Consider the following 11260-nt stretch of genomic DNA (forward strand, 5'->3'; position numbering starts at 1 on the left):
GTTGCGTAGGCCAAAAATATGATTTTTTTTTAATTAAAATCTATTTCTAAATTAAATTATAATTATTTCTTAATTAATACTCATTTAATTGTAAATACAATATTAAATATAATTAATTATAAACAAAATTTAATTAATTTAAAAATTAAAATAAAATAAAATAAATTATAATTATAATTATATTATATTAATATTGTAATTTAGTTATATTAAACTTATAATATAAATATAATATATATTATATTAAATAATCATATTAATTAAAATAAAAAACGCGTTAGTTATCATGAAGAGTATGAGTATTGTAAATGGAGGAGGGAGTATGAGTTTACGTGAGGTGGAGGAATAAGGAGGTGGAGTGGAGGATGAGGTGGAGAGATAAGAAGATAAGCGAGGATGATGTATGAGTAGAGGTCGAGAGTTATAAGGAGGTAGAGAGAACTCTAGGTTAAAAGAAATAGGCACCACATAAATTTAAAATTGGAGATCGGAGAAAATGAGTTATTGCAACTTTTAAAATGTATGCCATATAAAAATGTCGATACGTTCGATATTGGAACATCAAAGCTTTTGAAAATCGGAGAAATAAAATCAGAGGTTTTATTTTGGAGTTTCAAAAAATCAGAAGTTTTATTTCGGAAGGGAGAATGTAAGGATGGAGTGGGGTCCACTTGGAGTTGAATTAACAATTCTACAAAATAAACTACAACCATTTTGCAATTTTGAGATTTCGGGTTTGGTAATTTCTTTTAAAATTAGAAACTGGAATAAATTACCGAGATCTTGAAAACGCATTTTTTTACTGTTCTACAATTTGGGTGGGCGATTTTATAGGACCATTAGTGAAAAATGAAGGAATTAGTAAAATAACTAGCATCTAATACTTACAATGAATTACTAATTTAATTACAAAAATTAAAATAATATACATTTTGTACATTTTTTAACTAAAGTGTTAAAAATTATCGACTTCAGATGAGCACCATTTGCAAACCGTGTAACCAAATGAGACCAAACAAGTATCGATGTAAAGCTAGTGAAAATGTGAACTCAATGAAGCCATCAAAATATAAATCCGACGAAAATGAAAAAGTGGAAAAATTGTAGGACACTTAACCAAAAGAAAATATCAAAAAGGTGATTTAGCCAAGATTTAATGGAAAGGGTCCCCATTATGTGAAGTAAATAGGTAAAAAAATGGGGCTTGTCAGTTTCTCGCTACAACAAGAGGGAGATGAATGACTAATCATTGACTAGCCCTGCCCGTCTTCCTGGAAACCCTAGAGTGATTCTTGAAAAAAATTTTGATGTCGTCATATGATAATTGATAAAGATCTTGTCCAAATAGCATGTTGAGGGTTTCCAACATATCCTCCATGATTCTTGGAGAAGAACTAGCATGAGTGACTCATGATAAAGGGTACGATTGGCCCTCCTATAACTGAGTTGAAATATCCCCTCATAGTCCTCTAGGGATTCATCAGGTCTAAGAATCATTTTAAAGATTGACTCATTGGTTCCTTTGGACCTACAGTAGTCCTTGTACTTGCTATTGAAGGCTTGTTTCATTTGAGCCCAGGTAGTGATGCTACCCCCAGGTAGACCCATAAACTAGTGTAAGGATACATATTTAAGGGTATAGGCAACTAACTTTAGCTTCTTCTCATTAGAGGCATAGTCATAGGTCCTACAAAAAACAACAAATTCAAACGTGATGGTGTCAGGATCCTCAGAGGATAAGTCATGGAAGTGTTGAAGGGAAGTAGGGCTTATATTCTTCATTCTAGCCTCTCCATTGGTCTCTTTGATAGGGAAAACCTCATTTTCCTTATTTTCATACATAGTTTGGGTAGGTAAAGTGAGTTATTATTCTTCCCTAATAGGTTCTTCAAAAAATTTAGGTTGCTCACCTATAGGGTCTTTTAACTTCCCTGCAGTCACAGAGGGAAGCTCACAATCATTGAAGAAGAGTGAAGTTTGACTGGTTGATGGTGTGGGGGTTTTTGGTAACAATTTTCCTTGATTACCAATACTCCTACGAGGAATGAACGTTTTGTTTTTTTTTGTTTTTTGTTTTTTTCTTTCCTTACTTTTTCAAAAATTGTATGTGAAACATAAAATAATGCTCAAGCAGAAACAACATCTACTTGTACACCTTCCTGGCAACGATGCCAAAAAGTGGTGAGCTCTAGTATTTCCCCAAGGATGGTGCAATTCCCAAGGCTCCTCAACTCAAATTATCAACCCATGGTTCATACAAACTTAGAGGTGACAATGTTATATGCATAACAAATTGGATTCTACTCATGCCACCCTCAGTCAAGACATTTGATCAAAGTGCTCAGAGACCATTCCTCCTACTAAACTATAATGAAAGCTTGTTGATGAAAATTGAACTGAAGCCTTATTCTAGATATGAAAGTGGAAATTCCATTAGCTCAACCTATAGATGCTAATTAACCAATTGATGAAAGGATAAGGATTAATCTACTTGCAGAAAGAAAGCTATTGTATCTTGCAAACTTCATCAAAACAACCAAATCTACTTGTAGAAGGGAAGCTACTTTATCCTGCATAACTCATTAAACTACCAACATAATTTCATGTATCATCTACCTAGTTCAAACTTTCTTGAAAATTAGAATCCTACTTGCATCATACTTGTGATTAAAAAAACTAATTCTACTTTGTTTTGTAGTGAGGAAAAGGAATGGTTGGAGTGGCCTAGGAGCTTCCCCTAATCATCAAATCATAGATGGGAGTCATTATTCATCTTAACGGATCTAAATTTGAAGTGGAGATAAAAAATGGTGAAGAAAGGTGATGTTATAGGAACTCTTGTATTGCTACAGGAGGGGTTCCAAGAGGATTTTTGGGGTGAAAATGATGTCTTGAGGGTATACAGAGGTGGATGGACTTTAAACATAATGAAGGAAAGTTAGGTGGATCCTCTAGCCAAGCTCAGGACCTCTCAGATGTCTGTCTTGCACTAGGATCAATTATCACAGTGTCCTAAGTCTACCAGACAAAATGACTTATGGAAATAAAGTTTTGGGACAAAATTAAGGGTTGAAAGAGAAGATGGAGGAGTCCAAGATGGAAGTGGAAGAGGTGCCCTCCCCTATAGATCAACACATTCTTGCAACCATTCACATGCATACATCCATTTATCATTAACAAAGTGATATAACCTATGATGGAAAAGATGAGTTTAATTTAAATAACATCTATCTTATGCCATAACACTAATCTAATCACTAAAATGACTTCTAAGCTATAGAAAGAAAATGTAAAGTAGAACAACTAACATTTAACTATTTCCAAGAAATCATAAACACAATATTTTTTTACTGAGGTTGTGAATCCTTCCACTCATTCTCCCACAAGAGAGGTGATGTAGAAGCTTGCAACCACATGTTTTTATAGCTTAATCTCTACTGAAATGAAAGAAACTATGAACTTCTTGGAATCAAGAACAAAACACAAGTACAAAAAGAGGTACCAAAGCCTCTGGGTTGGGCCCAAACCCAAGGGTCTCAACCCTCTGAAACTAACTCAAATGCAACTTAATATCCAACTTATCATTATTAGAAAGTAAAGGTCTCATACATCACATAAAAGTTAAAAATGACAATGTCAAGTTTCAAGCTCAATAACTACACCTAGCTGAATAAAAACTTTGAATCCTAATGAGCTTTATTCTTGTTTATTTATACAAAATGGTAACTGAGAGAAGCTCCATTGAAAATAGGAGTGATTACCTACTTGATGTCGGAAATGGTGGATCTTGTCCCTCTTGAGCTTCACTTGGACTAGGAGTCACTCGACTGCCAATGAATTCGAACTGGTGAGACAGGATGATGTGATACGAAGCTGAGTTAGGGAGTTAAGGAGGTGGAAAAACCCCCTAGATTCTCTCTTGGTTGTCTCCATCAAGCCCTTGCATAGTATTTACCTAAAAAAATATTTTTTTTCCTATAATGAAACCACATTAGGCCACATACTATGACAAACACCTTTTACTCCTCTTACTAATAAAAAATGTGAATTAATGTGAGAGAAGGATAGTTTTAAGGCTGGAGGATGGCATTATGATCTTAAAAATATACCTGTTGATGGGGCTCATCACCATGGACTTTGTTCCAACATTTTTATCTGCTCTTCTTTTATTTCTCTAGAAAAGGTGGGATTCCCTCTCAGGGTTTTACTAGTCATTATATAACAACTCATTTTCCTTTCCTTTTTTTTATCTCTGATGCCCACAGGACTATGGAGACTTAGGTACATACTTTACTTTACAATTCTCCTATGCAATTCTTGCATGACGTGGCTTCAAAAAAATTTCTCTTTCTCGAGGTTCTGAAAACTTACCTTGATCTTTGTTCATTCTATGGGTCCTTAACAAAAGTTGGTGAAGAAATATGTCATTTTTCTTAAGCGGCTTGAAGCCTCTAAATGTAGTCCTGTCTACTTTCCTATAGAGGAATTCAACTTCCCATAATCTCTAATTATATCTCTCAGAACTTAATTATAAGTTACAACCATTTTTATAAATGTATAAAAAACTCCTATTATTTATGAACTAAGGGTTTGATGTAGTTTAGTCATTATAATTTCTTCTTTTCTATTATGAGGTGGAAATAACCGTTAGTAAACAATTTATTATTTGTTCAATCTGTACTATTTTTTAGTTACGTTTTTTATCATACTCAAGATTTATAGCGCATCATTTCTCATGCATTTGAAAATATATTTATCATTCATTTAAAAATACTACTTAACATGTTAACAAGGACCCCCCTTATGACCTAAAAAGGGCTTGATGGGGTTTCCTTTCCCTTCTTTTGGTTATGTAATCTTTTTCTAAAGCTAGGGATTTTGCTAAACAATAGGCAATAATCATTGAGAGTAAGGCACTAACCTTGTCCCTTTTATTTGTTTTACTTAGGTACAGGGTAATGATCTCCTTCCTATAACTTTTAATTGAGTCTTTACACTAAAAGGGGTTTGCACTACTAAATAGTTCTTGTCCTACACAATTATGCTACTACACTAGTTCTCATTATTGTGTATCAATAATACCAAATTGTACACACCATATTTTACCTTTCCCAAACAATCATTTAATGCTCTTCCAATGATGTACTTGTTGGACCTATTATTCTTTATTTCATATCCTTCTTGCGCAAGCCTTTGGTACTTGCAATCCTGCATTGAATACTATTTCTATGCATATATATATATATATATATATATATATATATATATATATATATATACATAAAATTTACAGTGCTTTTTCCAACATTCACACACAAAATAATAAGTTTTGAATTCTCTATTTTTCTTTCTAATTTATGGGTTTAGAGACTTATCTCAGAGTTTCAGGGAATATTCTAAGAGCTTCCTCATTACCACCTAACATAAGCTAGGAGCTCGCCTAGCTACCCCCAATCTATATTCCTTTCCAGTCAGAATAACAATGTCCCAATAGGTTTCTCAGCAAAACCCTAAGTAGTGTTCTACTTCTTTTAGGGTTTCACCAACATTTATCTCCCACTGGTGTTTTGGAAGTTACTATTTTTTTCTCCCACAATAACCCCACCTAAGAGAACCAGAATGATGTCATTTGTCTCCAACCATTTCTTTCTTTTCTGAACTCTTAGGAAATTTTGTTTCTCATCCAAATTAATGGCATTTCCCTCTAACCATTTTTTCTTTTAGAACCCTTCCTTCCTTTTTTGATATTAGAAATAAAATCCACAATGAATGAATACATTTTCCTCTTTTGTGATTTCCCTTTTTGGGACATAACTAACTTTTCCAAGTACTTACTGACTGGTAACAAATTTTAACTCTCCAAGTAACCCTTGCAATATTCTCAAGAATATTATACAAATAATTTCCATTTCTTTTCTTTCCAACTTAAACAAAACATTCCTAATTTTATAATAACAAATAAACTGAAATACTTGCTTTAACTATAATCTAAATTTAACCAATAAAGTCTTAAGTCAAGTCACTTGGGATATTTCAGAAATGCACCAGGCAATAACATTGTTTGTCCAAGCCTCCAAAAGCAGAGAGGAAGCACAAACTCATGGGGAGAAATCCTTATTAAGGGGATCAACTGACAGGAAGTTGTAGATAGGAGGAGAATCCCTTTTCTATTGATTTCAAAAGGGGAGAACATGATTATAGGAGGAGTAGCACGATGAGGTGATTGTTTCCATCAATAACAAAGGGGGAGATTGTTGGAAGAATTAATTGTTATTGATGTCAAATGGATGTCCAGTTGAAGAGGAAATTAATATAGGATTAAATATCATCTTAAGCCCTTTCTGATGAGCTATTGCATGGCTCGTAACTCCTCTCCATTGAGGATAAATTAAATTTTTAACTGTAAAATCCATCTATTTAACCCTTTGTCCAAGTCGACCCTACCTGAACAAGTCGGCCCTCCCCCAATAGACATGTTAGTTCAGTTAATGTGATTGAACTAATATAAATACAAGAGACTTCTCCTCCATTTCATCCACCAACTTGACCAAGAATGTGTAGAAGAATTCAGATCTGTGAAGAAGGGAAAAAATGTTTATATCTCATGAACCTAAAAAGAGATGAAAGGAATAATGCTTTGGATTACTATTTTTGTTTTGGTTTGAAGATTCTTAGTGGATTCATCTAGAAATGTTATGATATATTCTTTAGCAAAACTATTCCTAATTGTCTGCTTCTTGTGGCACATATCTCAACTACTATTGAAGGTTAAGAACTAGGTCTAACTTTGGCACACAAGTCTACCTCCTTACAACTCAAATTCTAACCTCTTAACATCTCATATTCTATCCTGAGGTAAAGGTCAAACTTTGGCCATGTGGAGAAATTCGGGTCAGTGGAAGGTCACATTTAGTTGTGTGAAGCTTGACTCCTACAACCAATATTTTCGGCCCTGCAACTCGGGTATTTTTTAGAATTTATTCAGGCCTATAATTCGGCCTCCTGAGGATAGACTTTCAACCCTAAATCATCTTTCCTTTTTCCCCACTTGTGACTTAGATTCTAGGCATACTTTGTGCTTACTTTGGAGGCATTCAAGAGCTTTCCTTGGTGACAACTTTGAGTAGTTCTTAAGCAATCTTTGGGGCAAAAATGAAGTGATTCTTAGAGAAACCTTGTAGACATCTTTGAGTTTCCTTGAAGGAATTCATTGAAATTCTTTGAAGCAATCGTATAATCACTTTGAAGAAAACCTTTTTGGAGCATTCTTGATGATTTTTGGAGGAGACTTGAATGCATTTTTTGACAGACCTTAGTGACCTCTTGAGGCAAACCTTAGAGCATAATTGGAGTAATCTCTTGGAACCATGTTGGAGTAGCCTTGTAGCTACTTTGTAGCAGTCTTTAGAAGATAGATTTGAGAATACTTGAAGAGCTTTGAAGACACTCTTTGAGAAAACTTGAAGATATTTGGAGCTAACTTTTTAGTGCCGACTTGAAGACAATTTAAAGTAGCCGTAGAATACTTTTTTGAATCATATCTGAAGCAGTCTTGGAGTAGACATGAAGCCATCCTTGGAGCAACTATTGAAGAGATCTTGGAATATTTTTGAGACACCTTGAAGAAAGTATTTTGGAAAGGAGTCATCCTTGGAGAAACTATTGAATAGATTTTGGAATAGCTTTGAGACACCTTGAAGAAAGTATTTTGGAAAGGTTGGAACCTGAATTAGCTTAAGAGGATTAAAGTCCTCATATATAGATCAAGTTGGATCCTGAATTAGATTGAGAGGATTGGAATCCTCATATATAGATCAAATCGGACCCTGCATTAGATTGAGAGGATTGGAGTCCTCATTCATGGTTAGAGCCTTCAAAAAAGTCATTTTTTGTAATAATTGAAGCCAAAACTTAAGAATGAGAGTCCTCAACATTTAAACTTTATTACTATAGATATTTTAGTTTTATTTTTGGTATAATTTGTGTTTCCTATTGTGAAAAAATTTCACTAAATTAATATAACAATTGAATGAAATACTTATTCACCCCTCCTCTCCATCTTTCCAACACACAAATATTTTTTAATCTATAATTTAATTTAAATATAATATTATAATCCTTTTATGTTTCTTTTCCATTATTTTTTAGGTTAATTTAAGTTTTTTTTTCCTGGATGACTTTAAAAAAATCTACGGAAACATCCTTACATAAAGACTCTACTACGCAAGAAGTTGTACCATCTAATTTGCATCGCCCAATTAGTGTAAAAATACTAAAAAAATATTCACTGAGATGTCGATTATTTTTTTAAGAGATTGTACATTTTACACAACTTATATTGGGCTGCAATAAACATGTCTTCGCCCTCCTTTAGAGAGCAAACCAGGACTCTATTATTGGAAAATGTCCTAAGTAAGTTAGAAATATATAATGGAACATAATCCATATGGTTTTTCAGTTATTCACAGTTATAAACTAGAACTTATGATTAGCACAAATATACAGAGAAATAATTCCGTGATTTGAGAATGGGAAAGAATAATGAGTCAGAGGTTTATTGCGGCCACCTCTTTTTACAATATACCAAATATAAATATGAAATTCTTACTAAAACTATATTTCTCTGTTACACAGGAACCGTTTTTAGAGATGGGAAACCTATATTTTCCTGTTACACAGGAACCGTCTTTAGAGGTGGGAGGGAAACTTGTTACAGTGGTTCCCGCATTCCTGGAAGCTTTGGAATTGTATGGGAACATTCCCTTTTCAGTGGGAGTTGCAATGGGAGCTTGGGAAAGTTCTGTGAGCTTTGAAGACTGTTTTTTTTTGGAGTTTCCGCGTCCTTGGGATTGGGATATACAAAGCTTGACAAATATGTTCAACTTCCCACAAAACATGAGCTTTTGTTGAAACCATAGTTACTCAATTCAGTGGAATTGACAAAAAAATTTCGAAAATTCGGATATTAGATTCAATTTGGTTTGGTGGTGTTCCCTGGGGTTGAGAAATACAAAGCCTGACAACTATGTTCAACTTCCCACCAAACATGAGCCTTTGTTGAAACCATAGTTACTAAATTCAGTCGAATTGACAATTTTTTTTTCGAAAATTCGGGTATTCGATTCAATTCGGTTCTGTGATTAATACGCTAATTCGAAGTTTGGTACGGATATTCCAGTTCAGGGATGGGCAGATTAAATTCAAATTCAGATAACAGAAAAATCAGGCATGGTACGGATGTTTAGTTTTTTGGTGGATAACAGAAAAATCATTTCATTGTTTATCGACATCGGCATGTATGTGTTTGCTAAACACAGTGCCTCTAAGCACCCAATCATGGCGGACGAATCTTGTGTGGTAACTAATTTTTAACAGGGTAAATTTTCTATTTCTTAATTTACGTATTTCCTGACAGGATTTAGAAAGCAGAGAAAATCCGAAAAGCAAGAATTTTAGCCTTAATCATGGATTTCTGAAATATTTGAAATATTGCAGCATAAACGGTACATGTTCTGTAGAAAATAATTGATTTTGAGTTAAGAAATGTATTTATAAAGAATCTAAATAAATAAGTTTAGAATATTTAAAATTTTTTAGTATTTATTTTTATTAAATAATTTTAAATAAAACAAAAGAGATTTTGAAAAAAAATGACAAATGTGACTTTTCTTAATAAATTATAGGTTTCAAATGGTTTATACCAATTAACAATTTCAAAATGAATAATGAAAAAAAACATAGAAAACATGAAAAAAATATATAGCTAAATATTTAAGACGTATACATTTGATTTTTCTCGGATGAAGTTAGTTTTGGGCAGATGAAGTGAGTTCTGTGGGAGCCTGTGGCTTGAACTCTCGCTCAAAACACAGATCTGCTGAAGTGATATGTCTGAAAATCGTCACCCTGACATAGAAAAAGACCAAGAATCCAGGGGTCTCACCATTAGCAAAGTCACGGATCGTAAGCATGAAACAAGTTTTTTTCACTATTGACTGTGTTGTGGCAGAGGAGCTTTAAGTCCGAAGAGTCCACTCATGTTGCAAAGTTCGCTCTTTGGGTGTCATCGTCCCTCTCAAAAGAACGTTGTTGGTTTTCTCTTCCTGATCTAGGTGGCGTAAAGAATCAATGTATTGTTGTTGGTCTTCTCATCTTGATATGCATGGCGTAAACGATTGCAGAGCAGCGGATCTATGTTGTGGATTTATCCATAGAATTTTTTTTCCTTTGCAATGATGTGCTCTCAGGTCGGCTCTCTTGTGGAAAGCAGTGAAGATCATTCGAGTAGCTGATTTAATGAATCGTGTTGCAGTGAAAAAACAGAGTGAGGGATTGTTTTGGTGTTGTGTGTTTTTAAAAGGATTGATGGTTCTTAAACTGGAAGCCCCAGTGTCTCAAACATCAATTCTTGTGTGTCTTTATTGGTTATAAATAGTGTTGGTGGTTTTTAAACTGGAAGCCTTGGTGTCAAAATTAGCAGTTGGTTAAGATAGCAGTTGGAGGCTCTGCTCAGATTATTTAGCATGCATAGCTGGATCTGTTTCTTCAACTTGTCCTGACTTTGAGCCACACTGGTTGGTTCGAAACGCGAAACGCGTCGACAAATGTCTCTCTTTATGTGATTTACGCCGAAGTTCTACTTATTAATAATATGGATCACAGAAGCCTCAATTCAACAAACATCAATTCCTGTAAGGTCAAGTTGTTTGATCAACTTTTCAACACATTCAGTATCCAGACCTCCATCCTATCAATTGACAGATAGCCGAAAGCGAAATATCCGACCGATGGTGGTTTGTCCATAGGATCGCTCATTACTTAATGGGTCTTATGGTGGAAGCCCCGAGAGCCGAGTTGTCAATATTGTTGATTCTGCAAAGTTCATCAACGATGGTCAGAGGCGGTTACGTTTTAAATGGAGGTCAAGTGACAGTTCGAAGATGTGGTGGTGAAAGAGCGGAGTTTGCGAGCTTCCAGAGTGGATGTGAGCGCTGATGAAGACCAGTCTGACAAATATTTATTGATTGTTGTAATATGTGTTTTTCTTGTTATCCATGCAGGGATTAAGGGAGGGTGTTGGAAGTAATGTTTCCATGTCATGTGGAGTTGTCATTGTGAGTCCCTAAGCCTCACTAGAAGCTGTTGATTCTTATGTATTGAATTGGAGATGAGTTGGAGTTTGTGTATAATTTCCTATATATATAACTGTTGTAATGAATAATAATAAAGTGTGAGATATGTATTGTGCAAAATCACTCTC

This window comes from Pinus tabuliformis, chromosome 7 (assembly GCF_031772625.1).
Source record: "Pinus tabuliformis cultivar Carrire ecotype Pingquan chromosome 7, CPIR1, whole genome shotgun sequence".
Classification (NCBI taxonomy): Eukaryota; Viridiplantae; Streptophyta; class Pinopsida; order Pinales; family Pinaceae; genus Pinus; species Pinus tabuliformis.